The sequence below is a fragment of the Symphalangus syndactylus genome, chromosome 5 (genome assembly GCF_028878055.3).
Source record: "Symphalangus syndactylus isolate Jambi chromosome 5, NHGRI_mSymSyn1-v2.1_pri, whole genome shotgun sequence".
In the NCBI taxonomy this organism is placed as follows: domain Eukaryota; kingdom Metazoa; phylum Chordata; class Mammalia; order Primates; family Hylobatidae; genus Symphalangus; species Symphalangus syndactylus.
Genome location: NC_072427.2, coordinates 36,885,135 through 36,910,698, shown reverse-complemented (window position 1 = coordinate 36,910,698; position 25,564 = coordinate 36,885,135).

Genomic DNA, 25,564 nt, shown 5'->3' with positions numbered 1-25,564 from the left:
ATTTACTTTAGCAAGAATAATATGAGGTCTTCTGGTCTGTAAGGACCTCTGTTCCTAAAATCACAGAACCACGGCTGTGCTCTACAATGGAATAGTATGAATTCATTTGCAAGTGTGCTCAGATAAGATAGAGTCTTCAGGGAGTTTTAAAAAACTTGGGGGGTAGTGCTTATGATATTGTGAAAAAAAACCCACAAAAACTGTGTAATTTCGTGTACGTTAAAAATATGCGTGATCAAGTGAAAAGAGACTTCTTACCCTGCCTTCCCCAGGATTCCACACCCACCACTATTTCCCTTCTGAGTGATTAAAGGAGTCAGTAACTTGAGTACAATATGCTGTTTTGTCAAGTTAATAAAGGATATCTTGTCATCTGACCTTGGACAGAGAGGATGTAAATGTTCTCTTGGGCTAATAAGGTCAGAATGTTTGCTCACAGGAAATGGAGTTATGAGTAGAGTAATAGGAGGAATGTCAATTTCTTATGTGGGCCAAATATTATTTCTGTGGTTGTATTTTCTTTCCTGGAAAAGATTAGTTTTAGAGAATGAGATATGTTTTATTTTAGATGCACCGTTGAGTGAAGCAGCTACAGTTTAAGCGGAAGTCCTCCTTTCCCCACCTCCTGCCTTGCACCTCAGGGATCCCCTCCTCCCCACACCTTTCTTCTCAGAGATCTCACCTCTTCTCTCCTGAAGCAGTAGCTACTGAGGAGAAAGAGGTGAAAAGCTAGAGAGGCAACAGGAAGAGGGGAGATGGGGAAGAGATCCATGTAGGAGACATTGTGCGGGTCTGTGGGACTTCGTGAGATATCTGCCTCCACCCTCCCATTTCCCCCCAATAGGACTCCAATTCTCTGAGGCCTGAAGACAGTCTCCTGTTTCTTTTTCTCTTCCTTTCCTTTCCTTTCTTTTCTTTCTCCTTCTTCTTGTTCTTCTTCTTCTTCTTTTTTTTTTTTTTTGACGGAATCTCACTTTGTTGCCCAGGCTAGAGTGCAGTGGCATAATCTCAGCTCACTGCAACCTCCGCCTCCCGGGTTCAAGAGATTCTCCTGCCTCAGACTCTCAAGTAGCTGGGATTACAGGCACCCACCACCACGCCCAGCTAATTTTTGTATTTTTAGTAGAAACAGGGTTTCACCATGTTGACCAGGCTGGTCTCGAACTCCTGGCCTCAAGTGATCTGCCCACCTTGGCCTCCCAAAGTGCTGAGATTACAGGTATGAGCCACCACACCTGGCCCAGTCTCCTGTTTTCATTAAATGACAAAGTGAAATCTCCCCTAAGATCTGAGTTACTGCAGAGGAAGGCTTTCTGGCTGCCTCCTTGGTTGGGGTGAGCCAAAGCAGCTCCGTCATTGGCAGCCACTGGGTATGGGAAGCAGCCATCCATTGGGGACAAGCTACCTGGAGGTAGGGAGGCTGATCTCCTGACACACCCTCCCCAGAAGACTGCAGAAAGAAGCCTACTGCAGGAGTTGCAAATATATATGCATAGAATAAAGACTAGGAGAAAAATAATCTAAAATGTTATGCATGCTTCCCTCTGGATAGCTGAATTGTGGATATCATACTTTCTTGCTTCTTTAAATTGTCAAACTTTCGGTAATAGGAAGTATGTGCTATTTTTATAATCAGGAGGGGAAAAGGTTCCCTGGCCAACTCAGGGAGGACATAAGGCTGGAAGTTTCAGAGTAAGAGGCCAGAGGCAGATTCACAGGGATGAGGACACAGTGGCAATGAACATCTCAGACTGGACGGGACCTTGAGAGGTCATCTAGCCCAACCTCCTGGCTTCTGGATGTATCTGAATAAGACCAATATCTGAATCCTCTCCCCCCACCATGTCAGAACTGCCCCTTGCCTTCCTTGCCCTTCCACTCCCAGCAGAATGCCAAAAGAGGTTTGACTTCGTGCTAATTATTCTTACTGCTTTCCTGCTTTCAGTGTTCTGCTAAATAGAAAATAGGGCACTGATGGCTGGATGGAAAATAGGGCATGATCTTCCCACAAAGTCTTTGCTCAACCACCTGCCTATAGCCAGTGTCCTCTTGGAAAGCCCAGTCATCCAAGGAAAGAGAAGTCAAGCTGAGTCCCAGGGATGGGGAGACCTTGGGGAAGAGGACCTCGGGGAAGAGGAAGAACAGGAGACTATTTCTACAGGAATGTGCAAGAAGAGCTGGGGCCTGCAGAGAAGCACTGACTCCTTGTCTTCTTTTTTCCTTCCTTCCTTCCTTCCTTCCTTCCTTCCTTCCTTCCTTCCTTCCTTCCTTCTTTCCCCTTCCTTCCTTCCCCTTCCTTCCTTCTTTCCCTTTCCTTCCTTCCTTCCTTCCCTTCCTCCCTCCTTCCTTCCCTCCTTCCTTCCTTTTTCCTTCCTTCCTTCCTTCCTTCCTTGCTTCCTTCCTTCTCTCTCCTTCCTTCCTTCTCTCTCCTTCCTTCCTTCCTTCCTTCCTTCCTTCCTTCCTTCCTTCCTTCTTCCTTCCTTCCTCTTTCCCTCTCTAATCACATATGAAGTGCTGTGCCAGGCAGATTGTGTAAGATAGAACAACAACAAAGCTTGAGACGTGGTCTCTGGCTTCCAGGAGCCTATAACCTGGTGAGGAGGTACCACCCAGCTGGGAGAGTTAATTTTCTGGCACAGGTGCTTGATTTTCATAAATTGCCCTCATGCCAGATATATGTGTTGGGGGCAGGGAGGGGATAAGAAAGAAACCTTGTGATGTGATAGCCTTGAAGAGCAGCGATGTCACTTTTTAGGAGGCTTAAATCACACCAAGTGTAGAAGGTTCCAGACTTTCAGAGGTGAGGGGACAGCTACAATTTGCAGCAATACTACCACCCCTTCCCCCAACATACCCTTCTTCCCTTCTTCCCTGAAAAATGGCCCCCAAATATGTCCATGTCCTAATCCCTGGAATTTATGAATATGATAACTTACATGCCCAAAGGGTCTTTGCTCTTGTGATTAAATTAAAGGTGTTGAGATGGGGAGGTTGCCCTGGATTATCTGGGTGGGCCCAGTGTAACCACAAGGGTTCTTATAAGAGGGAGCTAGGAGGCTCAGATAGAGAGAGAAGACATGAGGGTGGAAACAGGGGTCACACAAGAAAGAAAAGGCCACTTTGCTGCTGCTTTTGAAGACAGAGGAGGTGACCACAAACCAAGGTGGTCTGTATAAGCTGGAAAAGGCTCCCCAGAGCCACCAGGGGAATGCAGCCCTGCCCACCCACTTTAGAGCTCTGACCTCCTGAACTGTAAGACAATAAATGAGTTGTTTAAAGCCACTAAGTTTGTGGTAATTTGTCATAGTAGCAGTAGGTAGGTCATACAGTCCTCTCTTCTCCTCTCTGTGATCCTTGTGTGGCTAAAAAGGAGAAATGCTAATATTTATTAGAAGTTACAGCAGTGAAAAACAGAGAAAACATATTTCTAACATATAAACTTGACCACAAACTTATTAATTTACAAATGTTTGATAAGAAAACAACCAAACACCAAATTTTTAAATGAGCAAAGAATATGAACACACAGAGTCCAGGAAAAGAACAGTGGATTGCTCTGTGCTAAAATGGGAAGCTTCTGTCAGACATCTTAGAGTGAAAGGAGCGAGCTGCAGAATACCCTGGGGGTACTCTCTCTATTCGTGTCAAAAACAAAATAGAGTCATATCTATAGGATTTTACACGCTCCTTTTTGCTGGAAGGAATCACAAGAAAATATTAGCAAAGATTGCCTTTGGGAGAGGAATAGAGGGGAATGGTATTTAATTTTTAAAACTTTCCTGCTGTTTGAATTTTTTAACCTTATACTTGGGTTTGTTAATGTCAACAAAAGCTATCTGACCAGGGAGATTTTGACTCATTTTTTTGTTTGTTTTTCTTGGTACCTCTTTGTCTTAAAAAAAAAAAAAAAATCCAATTAGCATTATATAAGGTGGGTCACACAGGGAGAAATCTTCGAGTCTACCATGGCATATACTATATGCACTAAAATTCTTGCAAACAGGAAGACTGGGCTGTCCTGTGAGGTTACTACTCAAGCTTCTCACTGGGGGCCAGTATCAAAAGAAGTATGATAAATCCCCAGCCCTCTATAGTCCTGGTTTCTCTTAGGATGGTTACCAAGGCCCTAGGAGCTAAAGATGATTGTGTCATCAGCCTGGTACCTCTAGGGCTTTGGGGAGAACAGATCTGCATCAGGAGGGGAAAAGGGGTTTGTCACTCACCAACCATTCAACATTGGGTAAGTAGGGACTTTTCTAGGCTTTTGTCTGCATCTGGCAAAATGGGAGTGGTGAGGGTGTTTGTTCTCAGAGTTACTGTGAGGCTTAAATAAGATTATGCTGTGGGATGCCCAGCATGGCCACGGGCCCAAGCCAGAACATGACAAAACCAAATCTTCTCCTCCTTTCTTATGTTTATTTCTAAGCCTGTCAAGGACTGAAGGAGGCCCTTGTTCAGCAGAAGAGAGGTAAGAGCAAGCCTTTGTCTATAAAAATGCAGAAGCCTGATACAGAAGACCCAAAACACACAGTCACAGGTCTATTCCCACATATGTGCGTTTGCCACCGGTTTGCCTTCTCTACCGAGTCACAGAAGGATATTAAAATTTGTGAGCCATTTAAAGCCAAACAGGCACATTTTCCCTTCTCCCTGACAGACATTTTAATGTCACTGCAGTAGCTGAAGTCTTAGGTGTCGTTAACCCACGTGCCTACCTCCTATGACCAGGGTGAGGGAAGAACAAGCACACTTTGTTCCCGAAGTCCCAGTTGCAACGTGCTAGTTTTCTGATGACTTTAAACAAGAAATGGAGCAGTTGGACTTTTAGCTGCTCCAGGTGGTAACTGGGGCTAAATGTACTGAGCTTAAGGGAAAAGGTGAACATTTGGAATCCCAAAATTTGGAGATTCAAAGGCTCTTTAAGAATCCTTTCCTTTGATGGACAGTGCCTGTCAGGAGCTGTCCTGCACTCCTGGCTGGAGCTGGGCAGCCCGCTGCCTGATGAGCTTTGAATGAGGAAGGACCAGTCTCTGCCAGGCCAGCGCCAGTCGTCTGAGGAAGCTCCTGCTTCTCTAGGCCTTCGGAGATATTGACTTTTTCCCAAGAAGAATCTTCTTGCCCTTTCCCCTCTCATTCACAGGTTGATTTGTTCATCTGCACATTTCTGTGGGAACCTTTAAGCACCAGGCGCTGTCCTGAGCTCTTGTCAGTGTGGCAGTGATGAGGATATCAACCCTGCCCTCAGGACCAGGCCACTCTGGTGGCCAGGGGAGCAGTTAAGAGGCTCCGCAGCACAGGGGAGGGGGCCTTGGCTAAAATAGAAACCATCAGTCAAGCAGAACTTCACCGAGCACCTAACAGAGGCTGGGGGAAGGAAGAGAAAGAAGTAGATGGATTCCAGGGATTTATGGCCTGGGGCTTGATTAAATTTGGGGGAGTGAGAGAGGAAGGGATCGAGGGTGATTAGATTTCCAGCTCAGGGGCAACGGTGACAGTATAGAAGGGGAAGCAATTTTGGAGCAGGGTCGTTGGGAGGAGTGAGAATGAATCAGGCTTTAGACATGTTGGGTGTCAGGCCCCTGTGGGAGATCAGAATGGAAAGTCCTGCAGGCAGTAGATATATGGTTTCATGGTACAGTAGAAACATCAGGACTGGAGACGTGAGTTCAGGAGTCAGCAATGCATGAGTGGCCAAGGAGGGCAGAAGGGAGTTGGATGATGGCTCAGGAGGGAGACCAGGACAGCACTATGAAGGCCCTATCCTTAAAGGATGGGGACAGAGGAGGAGCCTCCAAATCTAGAGGACGAATCCTAGAGAGTAAGGAGAATGCACACACAGTGTAGCATCGGATTCACCCTTGTCCAGATCCCATGTTCTCAGGGCAGTTTCCTCTGGGAAAGCAGCCTTCCTCCTTTGCCTTCCATGTGGATGAGGATGGTGGATCCTTAGCCAGTTGTGGATCCCAGCCCCACACCCCCTTCATTGGTTTTGGGATGGCTGTATGACCCCTCAGAGCCAATGTGCAGCGAGGAGGCATGGGTGTGAGTGAGGGGAGGAAAGGCAGGCTATTGTGGGAAAGAGACTCCCCCTCAGGTGGAAGAGAGTAAGGTAGAGATGTGAAGTCGGCACCAACACAGCCATTTATAATTGTGAGGGAAAGCTTGGAGTTACTGGGGGGTCCGCTCAGTGAAGCCTGCAGGTGAGGCCTGTATTGTAGATGGCAGGACAGAGAGAAATCAGGTCTTAGATAACATTGTTTGAGCCACAAGATCAAGCTTCACCTGAAGCCAAACCTCCCTCTAGGCTTTTCAGTTATGCACGTCAGTAACTTTCCTTTCCCGTTTAAACTGGTCTGAGCTGAGGTTTTGTTTGTTTTGCTACTTGCAATACAGAGTCCTAATAAATGCACAACCTGAAGAAGAGACCTCCTGGGGTCAGTTGGCAGAATGGGGTGGGAGGGGAGGTGTCAGGATTTAAGAAACTTTGACACATCTGTGTCCCTGAATCACTGTCACCTGCAGAGCCACAACAGGTTTTCGATTTTGCAATCTCTTTACAGTGTTTTTCTTCTCCTGCGGTATCACTTCTCTGGCAATACAATTAACGTGATTCCAAAGTTGCTTACTCACTAAAAATGAGATGTAGTTGGAAAATAGGTTATCCTCCCCTTCTCCTTATGTTGCCTGCCCAGAGGCTGAAGGGCTGTCTTTATACACCAGGGTCAATGGTATTTAATGGCATGTCTCCCCCTATTCAGATTCATCTTCCATACCATGGCCAAGTAGGCTCTCTAAAATGCACATCTCTGCTTAAAAAACACTCATACTTACAAATATGAGCCAGGCATAGTGGTGCACACCTGTAGTCCCAGCTACTCAGGAGGCTGAGCTGGGAGGATCATCTGAGCTCAGGAAGTGGAGGCTGCAGTGAGCTGTGATTGAGCCACTGTAATCCAGCCTGGGCAACAGAGTGAGACCTTATCTCCAAAAAATAAAAAAAATGAAAAATGAAAAAAAAAACCATTTATACTTCCCATGTCCTGCAGGGAGCCATCACAGATCCCTCAGGATGGCGTATATAATCACACACATGTTCTAGATCCTGGGTGGCCTTCCTGCGTTAGCAACCCTCCTATGATCCTCAGATAGCACCACTGTGTGAACTCCAGCTTTGAGAATGTGCCATGCCCCTCGAGGCCTCTGGGCCTGCGTTCCCATCTCCCCTTTGCTTGGAAAGGTAATTCGCAACAATAGCTCACACTGACGGGGCACATCCTATGTTTCAGGTGCTCCACTAGAGGCTGCAGGTGGATTATCTTGTTTAATCCTCACAACTTCCTGATGAGGTAGCACTGGTATTACCCCCTCCACCCTGCCACAGTGTCACTCTGGCTAAACAACTCAGATTTGGGGGAATATGCTAGAGAAGCACATAGGAGTTCTGGGTTGAGGTCTCCCACTGGAGTCAGGGAGTGAAGGATCAAATGAAAAACGTCAGAGAAAATATGATAGTCTAGAGGCCAGGAAAAGAGTTTGAAGATGAAGGGAGGAAAACTAGGTGACGAACTGGGGCTGCGTTGCAAGGCTGGGCAGCTCTATCTCGGTTGACATTGGGGCTCCTCCCCACTCAAGCAAGGGTCTGGGGCTTAAGGAACCCACATGGCTCAGGCTAGGTCCTCTGGACTGTGAGCTGCCCTGGACATCATAGATAATGGCTCTTGTCCAGGATTTCCTAGTCCCTGAAGACTGGAGGCTCTGCAATGTCCCTGCCAGGCTTACCTAAGTGTGTGTGTGTGTGTGTGTGTGTGTGTGTGTGTGTTTATAGCGGGGGTTATTTGCACCTTTGCTGAGGTTGGGAACCTTGTGTGCCTAGTAGGCGTGACCACCTTAGGGTCCTCACTGTCCACTTCCCTACAAGGTCTCCCCACCGCTGCCCATCCCTATTGCCTGTCTGCCCCTTTTCTGGTGAGGAGAAGCTCCCCAAATCCCTTCTTCAGCTACTTCCGTCTCACCTGCTCCAAGCCCTCCCGCTGTCAGACAATTCAGCATAATTCCCCTGAAAACGTGTTTTTACAAAACAAAACCAGGAAGGGGAGGAGGTGTGTTCTGGGGTGCTTGGCAACAGCAGCCTGTGCAGCCAGCGGCTTGGCTGGAGGATGTGGCTCACCCAGCAACACAAAATCCTCTGAGAACAGAACTCACAGAGGCTGGTCTCCCTCTCACACTGGGGAGGGGAGTGTCTGCAGCTGGAAGAGCAAACTGCATGCAATTGCCTCCAGGTTTCCCCATCCCTGTGTAATGACATCTCCATTTGATTAATGACTGTCTTCTGCATTCACCACTGAGTGTAAACTGTATGAAGACAGGGTTTTGTGTCTGTTCTGGTCACTGTGGCCCTAGTACAGAGTCCAGCACACAGTAGGTGCTCAAGAAATGTTTGTAGAGAAGGGAGGGAAGGAAGGAAGGAAGGAAGGAAGGAAGGAAGGAAGGAAGGAAGGAAGAAGGGAAGGGAAGGGAAGGGAAGGGAGAGAAGGGGAGGGGAGGGGAAGGGAAGGGAAGGGAAAGGAAGGGAAGGGAAGGGAGAGAAGGGGAGGGGAGGGGAAGGGAAAGGAAGGGAAGGGGAGGGGAGGGGAAGGGAAGGGAAGGAGGGAAGGAGAGAGGGAGGGAGGGGAGGAAGGGAAGTGAAACACAGTTTGAAGGAGGTGATGGGCAGGATAAGAGGAGCATCTGTAATTTCACCTTTCTCCTCCTCCTTTTCTCAGAGCCCCTCTTTTTGGTCCTGTGATTCCTCACCTGGAAGGGAGAAGAGTGGACTTCCTGCCTAGAGAACACCTTCGTAAACTCTTTATGGTTCCTGTCATGAGAAGGTGTGCAGCTTAGGGAAAAAGCCTGTGAGCTCTGGAATCAGATGGAACTGGATATAAATTTCAATTTAGTGCTTGTTGGATTAAATGTGATGCTAGTAGGTACACATGCCTAGTTGCTGCTCAAGAAATGGAGCTATTATTATTTACACCATAATTTGAACTTCATTCATTCAACCCATACTGATGAGCAGCCACAGGCCCTCCGTCCACAGGGCTTACCTTCAGAAAGTTCTACATGTCCCTTACTTTCTGGTAGGCACATTTGGGGGCATGTACCATGCTAAGGACCAGGGATCTGGAGATGAACACAGAGTCCTGTCCACTGAGGGGTTCACATCTTTCCATAAACATTCTGACCCCCCTGTTTCTTTCTTCTCATCTCCTCCTCCAATCCCCCCTGGGCTGGGGCACCTCCTCTGCACTGTCTCTCTGGAAACAGGGAGGGGATTCCAACCTCCTCCAGTCCCCTGCCAGGTATCCTGAGCCTGAGAGCTCCTCAGAGCATGGTCTGCAGTTACCTCCTCACTTACAGCCCAGACTGAGATGCTCACACTTGTGATTGCCCAGGCGGAGGGGAGAGGTCAAACTCTTCCCATGGCCTCTTTTCTCCTCTGTGAAAACTCCAGATCTTTGCTCCTGATTTTTTTTAGTGTGTACCCTTTTGTATTTCAGCTTCTCCCAGCTGAAAGAATAAAACTGGTAAGAGGAAGGGAAATGCAGCCTCAGTGAGGAGGCCTCCATTCTGGAAGGGCTTCCCAGGCCCAGAGAAGGGAGAAAGTAATTTGGAACCACCCAAGTATTGGTGATGCCAGGCCTCACCCTACCCTGGGGATATTTGAATCTCAAAAAGGGAGCATGGGGATCTGACAAAGCACTTGCATATATAAAGAACTCCTCCAAATCAACAAGGCAAAAACCTCATTAGATACATAGGCAAAAACCTTAGAAGAACCATGTCACAAAGGAGGACCTCCAAATGGCCAAGAAGCACATGAAAAGATGTTCAATCTCATTAGGTACCAGGGAATTCAAATTAGAACTACACCGGGATGGCTGAAAGTGCAAAGACTGACAATATCAAGGGCTGGTGAGGATGCAGAGCAACTGGAACTCTCCTATGTGCTGGCGAAGGGGTAAATTAATACCACCCCTTTGGAAGAACAGTTTAGAAGCATCACTAAAGCTGAACATATTCATGGCTACTCCAGAAATCCTGAGCCCAGGTATATATCTAACAGAAGTTTGTTTATAAAGGCACCAAAAGTCAATTATACAAGATACAAGAATGTTCATAGTAGAGCCGTTTGTATTAGTCATAAGCTGGAAACCACCCAAATGCCCATCGGTGGTGAGTAGATAAATAAAGTGGGGGTTATTTAGGCAATGAAAATGTGTATAGCAACGAGAATGAATAGAGAACTGCCACCTGCAACAACGTGAACAAATCTCACAAATGTGATGTTGAGTGAAAGAAGCCAGACACATAAGACAGCACACTGTGATTCCATTAATTTCAAGTTCAAAAACATGTAAGCCTTGAATCTGTGGTGTTAGAAGTCAGGACAGGGGTTGCCTTTGAGAAGGAGTGGGGCAAAAAGGGACTCTGGGAGTGCTGGTAAAATTCTGTTTCCTGATCTGGTGACAGTTATAGGTTATGTTCACTTTGCAGAGATTTATGTTGTACATAATTGGTTAAGTTTTGCATCTTTCTGTGTGCATGTTATACTTCAACAAAAAAGAAGTTTACTTTAAAAAGAGGCAAGTAGAGCTGGGCATTGTGGCTCACACCTGTAATCCTAACACTTTGGGAGGCTGAGGCAGGAGGATCACTTGAGCCCAGGAGTTTGGGACTAGTCTGGGCAACATAAAAATATTTTTTAAAGAAAATTAGCTGTGTACAGTAGTGTGCACCTCTAGTCCCAGCTAGTCAGAGGCTGAGGTGAGAGGATCGCTTGAGCCCAGGTAGAGGGTGCAGTAAGCTGTGATCGCACCGCTGTCTCCAGCCTGGGCGACAGATGGAGACCCTGTCTTTAAAAGAAATTAAATTAAAAATAAAAAAAGGACAGTAGGGGGAGAGCAGTATGGAAAGACAATGCTCAGCCCAAAGGGGTGAGTAGGGGACTCTGCGACTGTGTTTACTGGAATTTAGAGACAGCCTCTGGGACGGAAGGGAAGGGAAGGAAGCAGGTGGGGCAGAGGGAGAGGTGGGGTTTCAGTGCAGGCCAGCCACAGCCTCCCCAATCCCTCAATCGCTTGCGGGAGTCCTGGAGCTAGATGAGTTCCTCAGAGTCATCCTGACTTGGGCTGTGATGGCCACACTTTTATACCTCAGCATTGGTCAGTCACTAAATGTGTGCTGCCCAGGAAGATGAGGGATCTCAGGCCTGGCTGCGCTCTGCAGCTGAGGCCATCTGGAAGGGGCTGGCCTGACTATAGCTCTCCCAGCATGTCCCTCCTTGAAAGGCATCTAGGCAACCACCACAGGAAGCCTGCCACCTGAGTTTAGAAGATCTGTTGGCCTGTAAAAATTTTTTTTCAGATCCCTCAGTCCCAGCACTCCTAGTCTGGTTAAATTTGTCCAGCAGTGCCCAGCACCCATAGGACCTGCTTTGCATCATAGCCTGCAGACAGGCTTCCCACACAGGATCCAATGCCTAGACACACCAGAGGTCTTTGCAGTTTGCTTCTCACACCTCGGCCAAAGCCTCTCTTTGGCCTGGACTCACTTGGTGAAATCCAGCTGTCCTGTAAGACTTGAGAGTCACCTCCTCCAGGAAGCTCTCCCAGATCTTGCCCCTTCTCCCAGGAAGGCTGGGCCTTTGCTCTTCTGAGCCCCCTCCAAACATCCTAGCACCCTGCCTTTTACAAAACTCTCATCACACTCTTTGTTTACCTGATGGTAGAAGCAGACTGAGATCAAGAGATGCCTTGTCACTCCTGATCACTGACACTGCACAACAGTGACAGCAATTCTGATGGCTACCATGTACTGAGCTTTTCCAGCCAGGCTGGCATTTGCTGTGCACATCCATGCCTGAATTTACTAAATCCCAACAACCAACCAACCCTGTGAGGTCAGAGTAGCTACCTTATAAAGCAGGCATGCTTACCCACAATCACACAGCCACTAACTATCAGAGTTAGCACACACGTGGGAGTCAGTTTGAAGTCCCAATATCCTCTGGAAATGGTGGTTGGGGAAGGAGGGGAGAAAAGGGAAGGGAGGAGTGGGGAAGGAAAGAGAAGGAAAAAGGAAGGAAGAAGGAGCGAGGGAAGAAGAGAGGAAGGAAGGGAGGGAGGGAAAGAAGGAAGGAAAGAAGGAAAGAAGGAAGGAAGGAAGGAAGGAAGGAAGGAAGGAAGGAAGGAAGGAAGGAAGGAAAGGAGGTAGGACTCTCTGTCCATGGCCCTGAGGACAGGCCCACTGGCAGCTGTTTCACATTTGTAGAGGGACTCATGAAGCTATGGGAAGCTGCTGAGTGGGAGAGGGCTGTCCCTTAGCCCCTCCCTGAGCCCTGCCCATCTCTGTGTTTCCAGAACCTCTTGCTCTTCCTGGGATCCTGGCCTGGGGTAATGCAGTTGTCAAATCAAAGCCTGCCTGTGGGAGCAGGTTCATGGGCCAGATCTAGAGCAGGGGCAGGCTTAGTTCACAGTTTTAATCCTGATGTTTACTTTCTTTCTTTCCATTCCTAGTGGCTCCCTTTGAAGAACTGCCTTGGGGTTCATGTTCTAGCATCAAACAGGGATGGAAGATGCATCTTGCTTTAGCAGCAGGAGCCTGGAAAGCAGCTGAAGCCCTGGAGGGTGCCTGGCACACAGAATCTTGTGCTGAGCCCGGAGCACAATGGGAGTGGGCTGGCAAGGTGGGTTCACAGCTGGACTGGGAGCAGCAGACATACAGGCCGTAGGCACAGTCATAAAAAGACAGTCATGCAGATTACAGGATGCCTGAGAGCACAGACTCTCACATGCACAAATATGTGCGTGATCACCAATGTGCATCCAGACAGCCCCGCATGCATGCACACGCATGCACACATGTGATGTGTACATAGATGGACACATGTCTATGCCCACAAACACTGCAGAGACACACACAAAAGTGTCTGGCAAGGAACACTGTTTTGTCCTCAATTTTCTGCCAGCGAGAGTCTACTGACTCCATCTCTGAAACGTCTCTACTTATTGTCCCTCTTCTCCACCTGTGCCACATCCCTAGTCCCTGAAACTCCCACCGAGACCCCTGGGCAATAGCAAAGTCAGGACAGGATTCCTGCTCCGCCTCAACCCCACCCTTAAGCCCATCCTACATGCAAGAGCAGGAGTTATCTGGGTATCAAGCAAATCTGACCACATCACCTCCCCACTGCTTAAAACCCTTTCCTACAGGATGAAGTTTAAATCACTTGACATCCCATATAAGGCCCTTGACTGTCTGGCATCAGCCATAGTCTGGCCTCAGGCCCTGGCATGGAGTCCCCTGGACTCAGTGCTCCAGCTGAGGGCCTCCAGGATGAAGATGCCCTGTGCAAAGCCTCACACTTTTGCTGTTGCTGGGCTCACTGTGTGAAATTCCCTCCTCCCTCCTTCCACCTTCCCTATGCCGAACTGCCACTCCTCCATCCTCCATGGCCAACTAAGCCAACATCTCCTCACTTCCTCCTGACAACCCAGGCACAGCCACTGACCTGTCCTATGGCTGTCACAACCCTTTCTTGGGCTCTCAGTGGTATCATTGTCACCTGTGTGCTCATGAGCCTCCACCACTCAACTCTAAGCACATCAAATAGAGAGCTCAAAACATATTGGGTACTCAACAAATTTCTGGGTATGAGTGAATGAATGAATTAGTCTGTCAGACAGGATCACACTAGGTGATTGTTCTGGCTACAGAACCTGGCCATGTCCTGTATGTAACTCCTATGATCTCAGCCTCCACATGGGTAGAAAGGGCTCTCTACCTCCTGGCAGAATCTGTGGTTCAGACCATGGAGATGTATGTAAATAACTGAGCTGAGTGGCTAACATGGTGGACGCTCCACAGATGACAGCCATAGTTGCTGTCTTTAACTTCTATTTTTATTTCCACTGAAGTCTTTCCACTCATGTCTCTTAATTCTCCATCTCCCTCACTGCCTATCCAGTTCAGTGCTGGACTCCTGGAACCGGCTCATTGAAGGTGCATTGTTGGATTGATCGGCTGAATGGCTTCTTAAGGCTTGTTTCCAACCTGAGAACTCTGAGCTGAGTACTGTTCTTCCTCCCTCCCAGTGTCCCCTGAGACTGAAAGCTGAGAGCCATACAGAGATCACTCCTCTTCCAGGCTCCAGAAGCTGAACATCTGCTCCGTTTGGAGTTCTATGCACTGAGCTGAGTTAGGACCTGGGGGGACGGGAACAGCTGAGCCTTTCTGCTCCAAAAGGCAGAGTCATTTCAGCCAGCCACCCAGCAGCTGCCTAGCCCCTCCCAGATACCCCCAGAGATGCTGCACATGTGGCTAGGGTTCCCATAGGAACCTCTGTGGAGACCTGCCATCCCTGCTTCCCCACATCTCCTTTTGGACTTGTGAGAGAGGTTAGGAAGAGGAGGGGAGGGGAAAGAACAGGACTGCCAGGCACTTTCATACACAAACACCCGGTCTCTTAATCCTCACAATAACTCTAAGAAATATGCTATTATTATCCTTGTGGTACTGACAAGGAAATCGAGGCCCAAAGACATCTAACCCAAGTTCACCCAAGTAACAAACAAGAGAACTGGTCTGCCACTTTATCAGTTTGTACTGACACAGTTAGTATCAGTCAGTACCAGCCAGGGATCTCTGGTTGCAAGCAACAGAAACCAGCTCCCACTATCACAAGCAAAAAATTTGCTGAAGGACTGTGGTGCCACACCAGAAGGAAAAGGAAAGCTGAAGACACATGATTGGAAAGGACAGGAAGCAGGGCAGCATCAGGATCTGGGTGCCAGGAATGGACCATCATTTCATTGGAATAAATAAACTTCTGTTTTTAAATTGTTTTGTCTCTCCATTTAGGATTCAGGTTTGGGGAGGAAGCTGGGCCCAGTGCCACTTGTTGGCTGGAAGAGGACAGACTGCTGTAATTGACAGTCCTACCAAGCCTATATTCAATGGGATAGGGACTGCCCCTCCCTCCAAATTGGGATGCTATTTCCAGAACAAAGAGGAATGAATCCTAGGCAGGCGGAATCCCAAGCTCACCTGACTGCACCATGCTGCGATGGGCTGCAGGGTGGGACAGTTTCTATGGCTCTCTCTAATGGAACTAGACCCACTCAGGAAGCAGCAGTGGTTAGAAGATGGGTACTGGGAAGAAGGAAGCTGGAAGTGACGGTCTTCATTTTCATGGGAACAAAATGCATTTACATCTCAATGTTATCCACCCTGTTAACTGACCTCTCATATCCCAATACTATCTCTCTCTTTTTCTCTTTACCCAATATTGAATTCCCAGGATCCCAGAGAATTATTAATCACCAGCCTTGACTGGTAGAAAGAGTCCTAGTCACCTTCTAATATTCTATATGATTTACTTTTGTTAATTGTTCTTTTTTTGTATAGATGGGTCTCACTATGTTGCCCAGGCTGATCTCAAACTCCTGTTCTCAAGTGATCCTCCTACCCCAGCTTCCCAAAGTGCTGGCATTCAAGGTATGAGCCACCATGCCTAGCCCATGTTAATTGTTTATTGCATGACTCCCCTGTCCCCTTTAGAGTGTAAGATCCAGGAGGGCAGTGATTTTCTCCTGTTTGTTCACTACTGTCTCCCCAATGCCTAAAAGAAGTGACTGGCACAGAGCAGGTGCTCAATAAATGTTTGCTGAATGAATGAGGAGGTATCAATCTCTTCAACAGGCAGTTGGGATGCAATGATGAACCAGAAGACAGATCCTGACCTCATGGAGTTTATACCTTCCATGATTTTAGTGAGACAGAAACAATTACAAAAACATGTCGCAAAAGAACAAAACTAAAATAATGAAAAATTGTGATATATTTTGAAGGAAACACACAAAGGTTTTAAAAAACAGAACTAAGAGGGTAGGAAACTACTTAAGATATGGCAGTCACAGGAGGACAGAAGGCCTCTCTCAAGCAACATTTAAATGGAGACCTGAAGGGTGAGAAAGTGCTGACCACGGAAAGTGTGAGGGCCACTTCTTCCAGGCAGAGGAAAGAGTATGTACAAAGGCCCTGAGGCTAGAAAGAACTTGGTATGTCTGAGGAGCTGGACTGTGAAGGCCAGTGTGGTTGGAGCTTAGTAAGCAAGGGCTAGAGGCCTACAGGCTGAGGATGGAGGCTGTGCCATGTGCTGGGTTGACAGCCCCTTACAGGCGATGGCATGGAGCTTGCATGGCATCCTGGATACATTGGGAAGCTATCAAATGGTTTTTAACATTAGTGCTTGACCCCATTTGCATTTCAGGCTGATCATTCTGGCTACTAGGTGGAGAATGCATGGAGCCAGGGAGTAGGGGACCAGTTTGTAGGCAACTGTGGTGGTCCAGACTGGGGCTGAACTCAGGTGGCCGAGGCTCAGAGGACAGTGGAAACCTCTGAGTCACTTCTCAGTTACAGTCTCCATGACAGGTGCTATCATCAGGCTGGATGGTGTCACCCTCCAGGGGCCACAAAGGCACCCCCCTTACCAGCCCACTCCCAGCCTGTGGGTGATGGATAGACCAACTCATGGTCTGGCTAGGCCCTGGGCCTAAATGACAGGTGATGGATGGGGTTGGAACTAAATGCTCTGAGCCATGTGGCCAATGCACTGCTCCAAGGAAGACTTTGGAGCCAGGAGTTAATTTAAAGAAAGGAGTGGGGGAGCGCAGTATCGCTTCCTCCACTGCTCAATTAGTGGAGAGAGCTGCAGGGAGCTGGAGTTGTAAAGACCCCCTTAATCATCTCTGTCTGCCTGGCAGCGTGCAGGAGTGTGGCAGGGATAATTGCACCTACCCACTAACAAATGCAATTAAGGCGCCTGGGCCTCTAGCACCCCCTTCTCCAATTGAACAGCAGATGAGGGGCCCGTGGGGGTGGCCTTTGAGATGAATCACTTGAAGCTGAAAACTTGGAGCCTGGCAGTCTGGACAGAGAGGCAATTAGAGACGATAAAATCATGTTGGGGAAGGAGAGACTCATCCAATCCCAGCCTGCTCCAGCTTGAGGCCCAACCCACAGTTGGACAGATATTCTTTGGGACAAATTAGAAGAAGTTCTGCTTCACACACAAGAAAGTCAATATTTAGAACCCACTGACCATCACTTCCAGCCAAGCGCTTCCCCTTTGCCAAGGACACACTCACTGATTGTCTAGATACACGTGAAGACCTGAATAATTCATTCTGATGAGAAACTGTGACGTCTGGGTATGTTGGCAAAGAGGGTCCAGGAAGGCACGTTCTTGTCCTGTGAAGGGGGATGGGGGTGGAGGAAGAGGACTTCCATTTGTGGGCACCTCTAATATGCCAGACCTCGTGCTCCCTCCCTTTCCATATGGCATATCCTTTAATTTAATCCAGATCCCACCAGCCTCACACAACAACCACGATCTCTTCATTGCAGTGATGGAATAGAAATTTGGGGAGCTCAAGAACCTTGTCTAAGATCACAGAATTAGCAGGTGGTGGAGCTGGGATTTGAACCCTGGTCTATGTGGCTTCCAATAGGCCACTCCCCTATGCTGAGATGCTTTGAAATTGCAACTGCCAAGATCTTGCCCCTTGTGCCCTTTGATGCCCCCATGAGGGTGGACTCAGGGCAACATTTCAGATGTTATTCCCAAATCTCTGCCTGCTCCCCTTGGCTGAATCCCTGAACTTCTGAAACAAGGCCTCTCTGTGGTTCCTGCTGTGGCCTTGAGGTAGGATTTGACAAGTTGTCAAGTCCCAAGGTGCTGACCAACATGCTCATCTCAAGCTGAAATAATAAAATAAAGAAATCTTTCCTACCTTAATTGCCTCTCCCTATTCTCTTTATGCGTTTTGCCAATTACAAATGCTATGAATCATTATGCATGTGTGGATCATCACTTCCATTTAGCATCTCCACTGAAGCTCCAGGCGCTGAAGTGCATAATTGAAAAGCTCCACGATTTAAGTTTGCAAAGAGGAGGCTCAGCTCCTCTGAACATCACAGTGTGCAGGTCTCCCCTGCTGGGGACTAGACAGCAGCCAGGAGATGACAGCCTGCATCTGCCCAGGGACCCAGCCGCACCAGATGAGTGCTGAAGTAGTTCTGCTTTTGCCCAGGGGAGCTCAGGCAGTGAGTAATATGTTTCTTAATTCCCAATTCCCCCATCTTATTTCCTTGGGAACTTTGCTTTTTTTTTTATTTTTTATTTTATTTTATTTTGTTGTTGTTTTCCTCTGTGGCTTCAGAGAGCAACAAAAGTCACTGGGTTGCCTTCTGCTAGTTAACCCCTTCCTTCAAGACCTTCCTGAGCTAACTCCAAGACACCTGCTCCTTTCTGCAGCCTACATTCTTCCTGAGTGTAGGGCTCTCCCAGGTCTGCCTTACTCACTTCTGACTCCATAAAAGCTCACATAAGATGGAAAGAGAAAGGGGCAGAGATGACCAGCTGCAGCTTGGCCCAGGTGAGGAATGAGCTGCCTGTCTTTAACAGCAGCCAGGGTCTATCCTAGCTGCCAGAGGGAGGACCGTGTCTTCTCCTGCACCCCCATAACCTCTATGACTGCTGGGCATTTAGACATGGCCATGGAGTCCTCTCTCCTCTCCTCCTTTCCTTTCCTGATCATTTCCCAAATGTCTACTATGAGTCTGGCTAAGTCCAGGGGCTGAGGACTGAGCAATAAATAAACCTGCTCCCTGTCCAGTAGGAGAGACACTCCAGTAAGAAACATATAGTAATAAATACAGTGTGAGAAGTTTTTCCATAGATGCAGGAGCAAAGACCTCTCTCTGGGAGCAGGGAGGAGGGAATACTGATTCAGCTGGGAGAGGCAGGCATTTGCATTCAGTCTTGAAGGCTGAATAGGGCAGGGTAGGCACAGTGATTCCAGGTACGGGAAAAGCCTAAGCCAAGTAAAGAAAGGCACAAAAGATATGGCATGTTCCATGCCACCTGGGCCCTGCTGCTTCCAAGGCCCTCGAATCATCAGAGTTTCATACAGCCAGCCCCAAAAGGGAGGATGGCTCTGCCCCCTCAGATGTCAGCACCTTGAGCCAGATGGGAGCACTCAAGGGCTCGGACACATGCCCCTCCTCTTCTAGATAGGTTGGAGTGGAAGTGGGGAGGCCACAAGACACCTGGACTGAGGCCAGCACTCCAGATTCAGGGAGAGCCCTTGGCACACACATCTTGGGTGACAACCTACTTCTAGCATAGTCTGGCCAAGAGTAAGCATGCGAATGCACGCGCGTGCACACACACACAGAAGCTGCGGGCACAGCTCCCTGGAGCCTCTCACTGCCACCCTCCTGCCCTTCCATGAGCAGGTTCCCCTTCACACCAAGCTGAGCACCACCAATCACCCGATGCCAAACAGATGGCGGGAAAGAGTTCTTGCTCTGAGTGGGGATGCCGGCAAGGTCACTACTGATGCGTGAGGGGCTGGGCTGCAGGGCAGTGAAAAATCAGTGGATCACTTCCCTGTCATCGCTTTTCTGCCCCAGATTCAGCTGAAAGATGGTTCAGCTTGGAGCTGAGAAGCAAAGTCCATAAGGTTTACTCTCTCACACCTTTTTATTTTCCCTCTTCACTTTCTCAATTTTCAACCTCCATTCACTCTTCTCTTTCTCCTCTACTCCATCTTCTCTTTCCTTTGGCGGGGGGAGGAATGGGGATGATGAGAGGACTATGGGTGATGGGAAAAAAGAAAAGCAGCCCCTGACATTTAGAAGCTGGCCTGACCCTTGCAGCTAAGCCATGCTATTCTCCTCTTGGATCTAAACAATCTCACAGCATACCAGCCTCAGACAGATTAACTCCGAGGCCAAGATAAAATGAAATGAAGCAAGGTGACTTCATAATTTTACCTAAGGTCAGACAAGAATGAGGTCACTCTGCCACCCACAAAATACCAAGTAGCCCCTCTCTTGGCTAAGATGAATGACTGCTACTTCTTTTCTAATTTCAACTTTATCTTCATTCTAGTCTTTCCCATAGTCCCTAGAGATGAGATTTATTGAGATACCCAATCATAGAATTGCCCCTGCTTACTGACAGCATCCAATCTAGAGCAACCTTCACTTTCTTGGACCCCCTCCCAAGTTGTCCCATCAAAGCCGAGATTCTATAATCAATTCTAATATCCTCTCTTGGAGAGAACACACCCCATGGTTTCCCATGCTGTGCCTTCTCCCTCTCTGCAGTAAGTGATAAACCCAACTGGTTTAACTGTGTTCCTGGTGGTCTTTGGTAAATTACAGGACATTGACAAAATTGGAGGTCCCACGAACATTCACCTGAGACTTTCATAGCTTTAACCAGGACCCTGACTCAGTAACAGTTCACATATCGTGGAGGGGTGGGCCTCAGGCACTGGTATGTTTTAAAGCTCTGTAGGTAATTTTAACAGGCAACCTGGGTTGGGAGTCCGTGGGGAACAAGTCGCTTTAGGGGTCTCTGGTGAGGGTCAGAGGGCAATGCCTCTAAATCACTGAGTTCGGGACCTGGCCCATGGTGCCCAGTCATTGTTGTTGGCTTCTGTGACTTATTCGCTCTGCTGTCCCTCTCAATAACACATTTGTTGAATGAAAAATATAATATGTCTCAAACCATGCCACCATTTTCTCCCCAAACTATATTTCCCTCTGGCTCCAGTGTTCTCATGGCACTGGAGGCTCTGATTCATCCCATTGCCCTGACCATGTCTCCCATCAGCCCCAGGCCCTGCTTCCCTCTTTAGGCAGGACATCTCAACGCCTCTTCCTTTCTGATTCCGCTTAGTAGCTTGAGGCTCTCTGGTCTTCTCTGTGCAGCTCACTGTGGCCAGAACAGATTTGTCTAGATATTGGCCTGACCATGTCATGCCTCTGGCTCAGATACCCCTCATGGATCCTCATCACCCCCTAATAAAGTCCAAACCCTTGTCTTGACATTTAACGCCTTCCATAATCCAGCCCTACCTCACACATGTATCATACTTAAAGGTTATACCTAGTAGCCCCATGGACATCCTTCACGCCCTCAAATCATTGTGCTTTGCTTCTGCTGGGCCTGCTACATGAAATGCCCTCCCATCATTATGTCTGTATAAAGCCTGCTCACCGTTCAAATGCCAGCTCCAATGCTACTTCCTCCATCCCTCATCACCCATACTAAAAGGGACTGCTGCCCCTTTATGATCTAAAACTATCCTCTTTAACAAACAAACAAACAAACAAACAAACAAACAAAAAACTCACTTGTGACCCTTTATCACATGTTAACCTGAATTGTGACTATCTTTATTCACCTTTGATCTATGTGGGATGGGAGCCATTCCATACCAGTAGGTAAGAATCTAGACTTTGGAATCAGGAAACCCTGGGATTGTAATCCTATTCCCTCCTGTTAACTAGTTCAGTGATCTTGGGCAAGTCTCTTAACATTTTTGAACCTCAACTTCTTCTCATTCATAATGAGGGGAGCCTGATAGGGTTATGGTGAGAAGTACATGAGATAATCACACGTGTTGAATGCCTTGCCCAGAATGTGGCAGAAATAATAGTTATTATAATTACAATAAGAATAGTTATTATTGCTAGGTTGAAATCTCCTAGAGGAGGGTGCCTCAACTTCAGCATGCACACAAATCACCTGGGGATCTGGTTAAAATCCAGTGTGATTTTGCAGATTCTGGGGTGGGCCTGAGATTCTGCATTTCCAACAAGCTCCCAGGTGGTGCTGATGCTGCTGGTCCAAGGATTACACTTGGAATAGCAAAGTCCTAAAGAGCAGGGTAGCAATATCTCTCTTGCAGGATCTAGCATGGTTTCCTGCACAGAGTAGGGACACCACCATTTTTTAAAATGAATGCATCGTCTTTATGATGGTAGGGATGGTATTGCACATAGCCTTCTTTGCTCAGAAGATCACACACACACTGCATACACACACCAGCTAATCTAACCTTGCATAGGACTGAGATTTCCCAGGGGCCCAACTGCTGTGTTTCAGAAATCAGTGCTCTGAGATGGAACCGGCTGTGCACTAACCTTATAGCCCTGATTAATTCCCTCCCTTTGTTTGCCTCATTATCATGATTAGGTTCTGCCTGTAGCATAGCAACGGCTAATTGTAGGCTGGTTGCAGAGTGCATAATTCCTGCTATTAAAATTTTATCGAGGCTTAATTGTGCTCCTTTTTACTGCGGCGAAGCTTCAAAGTTTCAGAAGAGAGGGGATGTGGTTAGTGGGAACTGATGATTTTTTAATCTTAGCAAGTCCTGTAAAACCCCACTCTGCAGTATCATTGACCTTGAGATGGTTTCCTGTGGTCAGAAAGAAGCCCATCATTTATTTATTAACCCACCAGAAGGTCTGCAAACATCCCCTGCGGCCAGGCGGAAAGCACATTATAGGTCAAATGCCATTACAGAAAGCCCCAAAGGGCTGGCAGACCAAAGAGTTTGGCCGTGTGGGCATTAGGTTGGGGGAGGTTCGGTGGGGAGAGCTGCACTTTGCATGTGGAAGTGGGTCAGTGTGCAAAAAGTTGTGTCACTCCTTAGACGCCCAGTGGCCTCTCAGTGGACCTCCAAAACCTGCAGCAGAATTGACAGGCTTTCAAGGCGTTTTCCAGGAACACACCAAATTGCCCAACTTGTGCTTAGTGGGAGGTGAAAAGAAGTGAACCCATTAGCAGGTACTTTCCACAAATGGTTTCCAAACCCTACTGATCACTAGTATTACCTGGGGAGCTTGTTAGAGCTGCACATTTCCAGGCTCCAGCCCAGACCCACTGATTCAGAGTGGGGAGGGAGGCTGGAAGTCACTCCTCAGGTGGTGCTTATGCTGAGCCACTTCGGGAATCCCTTACCTGCAGAAAGAAGGGACTTCAGCAATGTAAAAAAGACAGCAGAACCAGCTGCTTCTTGGGGAGGGTTCCACCTACTCAGCTTAGCTCAAATTGGAGCCACAAGGCCTAATGATATGAGATGGCTCTAAGTCAGTGCTTTTCAAATCGAAGTGTGCATCAGAATGCCCTGGAGAACTTGCTAAAACACAGGTTGCTGGGCCCTACCTCACACAGTCTCTAATTCCTTAGGTCAAGGGTAGGGCCTAAGACTTTGCATTTCTAACAAGCTTGCAGGTGGTGCTGCTCTAAGGACCATACTTTGAGAACCATCGCCTTTGGTGATTCTCCAAATCTGAAATCTGGACCAAATGTGTCTCTTTGAAAAGGACTCAGTTGTGTTTCTCAGTCCTCGAATTATAACACTGCTCTACATGAAGACTCCATCTTTGTGTCTTGAGCATCTTTCTATAATCCAGAAACAGTGGCATTTGTCATCAATCAAGCTTTGACTTGAGATCTTATGAAGGCAGAGTAGAGCGTGGAGTTTTGGATTTAAACACAGTTAAATGCAGATAAATCCACTGCCATTTTACCATTATTAAGTAAAGCAAGGATTTTAAAAGGAGATGGGATTTCAGGCACCACTTAAACAAAGGGCAAGGCATTATTTGATGAGCTGGCCTCAAGCTGAGAAAGGCTTTAGGTAATACACAATGATAGAATTATGGCGAGTGGAGAATAATAATAAGCACATTTAATGGAGAGGAGATGAATTGTGGTGAATTGTGGGTGCGGGGAATGGTGAAAGGGAGAAAATTCAGAGTAAGTGTAAAGAAGGGGTTGTAACTCAAAGGCTAGGCAGATGACAGAAATGCATCAGGCAGACAAGCCAGACCACCATTAAAACCCATGGCTCCAATCTGAATAAGACAATATGGAATGGTGAGGACTGTGGTAAACTGGACAGTCCTGGGCCCTCTAACAAGCGGAGGCCTCAAGTCAGCTCTTGCCAGTTGTTGCCATGGAAGAATGTGAGCCCAGGAGTGCTTGCCCGTCCTTATTTTCAAAATAAGCTTGGAATGTGGATTTTAAGATAAAATTTCCCTATTTTAAAAACCTTTGCCCCAATCAAAACATGTCTGTAGGCTATCGGTTTACAACAATAGTTTAAAAGTTTTAAATCCTAATTCATAGGGATGTTATTTTGAAACTGGGAATAGATCAACATTTTTTACCCTTTTTTTAAGGAGGGAAGGGCAGGTAGTTTATAAGGAGAGGAAAAAAAAATGAGTAAGATGGGGAAGGAGGATGAAATCATGGAAAACATGGTGGAAAAGACTTCACTACTCGGGAGGAGCTTGGAGGTTTACACAGCGCTCTCTTCTCCTCTGTATGAAGAATATATCACTCTACAACATCCCTGGTGTGCCAAACTATTAGTTTGGTGACCATTGTGGAGTCCCCTCTCGCCTGACTGGGCTTGGCCAGCAGGACTTTAGCAGGTATGATGCCCACAAAGCTTGTCAAAGACTTGCACCCTGAAATGCACGCTGTTGGACATCTCACTTGAGATCCAGCTGCTGTGTGGAAATGCCATGAGGAAACGTATGGAGGAAAGAGAGGTCCCAGCCTTTCATCTATACCTGTCAAAGTGCCAGGCATGTGGCTGGGTACAGTGGCTCATGCCTGTAATCCCAGCACTTTGGGAGGGGCCAAGGCGGGTGGATCACCTGAGGTTGGGAGTTCAAGACCAGCCTGACCAACATGGAGAAACCCCATCTCTACTAAAAATACAAAATTAGCCAGGCATGATGGCACATGCCTGTAATCCCAGCTACTCGGGAGGCTGAGGCAGGAGAATCGCTTGAACCTGGGAGGCGGAGGTTGCAGTGAGCTTAGATCGCACCATTGCACTTCAGCCTAGGCGACGAGAGTGAAACTCCATCTCAAAAAAAAAAAACAAAGGTGCCAGGCATGTGAGCAAAGCCAGCTTGGATCCTGGTTGTAACTACATGACAACCCAAGAGAGACCAGCAGAATTGTCTAGCCCAGCCTCAGTCAACCCATAGAATTATCATAATGAAAAGATTGCCTTAAGCCCCTAAGCTTTGGAATAGTTTGTTAAGCAGTGAAAACTAATGGAAACACCTAGTAAGTAGCTGGCCTATGAATCAGATGGGATCCTGTTTGGTTAGAAGTAGCAGAACACCTGATAAATAGTGACTTGAGCAAGTAAGAGGCTTATTCTCATGCAACAAGAAGTCTGCTTTTGTTTCATTGGTCAGAACCAGCTGCACCGAGGGGGACTGACGAAGTGTGATTAACTGGGCAAATTGGTATTCTGAACAAAACAGGGTTTTTGACTAGTAAGGAAGAGGGAGGAATAGGTGTATATTTTGCAGTGTCTGCCACAGCCATCTTACTAAAAAAAGAACAAACGTGTTTCTCTCATGATTTTTCCCTTCTGTACCAAATTTAGTCATAAAACCACAAGCCCAGCAACCCATATAGCCAGCACACATTTATCCCATGTTTGAAGGAAGAGGTCTCATCTTGATTTAATGGCTCAGCATTTTGTATTTGTCTGCCTGCTTCTTCCAGGTTCATTTCATAAAGAGCTGATTGATCTTGAACTTGATGCAGCCCATTGATACCATCACTACTAATAAAAGGTTTCAGGGCAATCAACTTTAGATTGGAAGCAAAGGAGATCAGCAA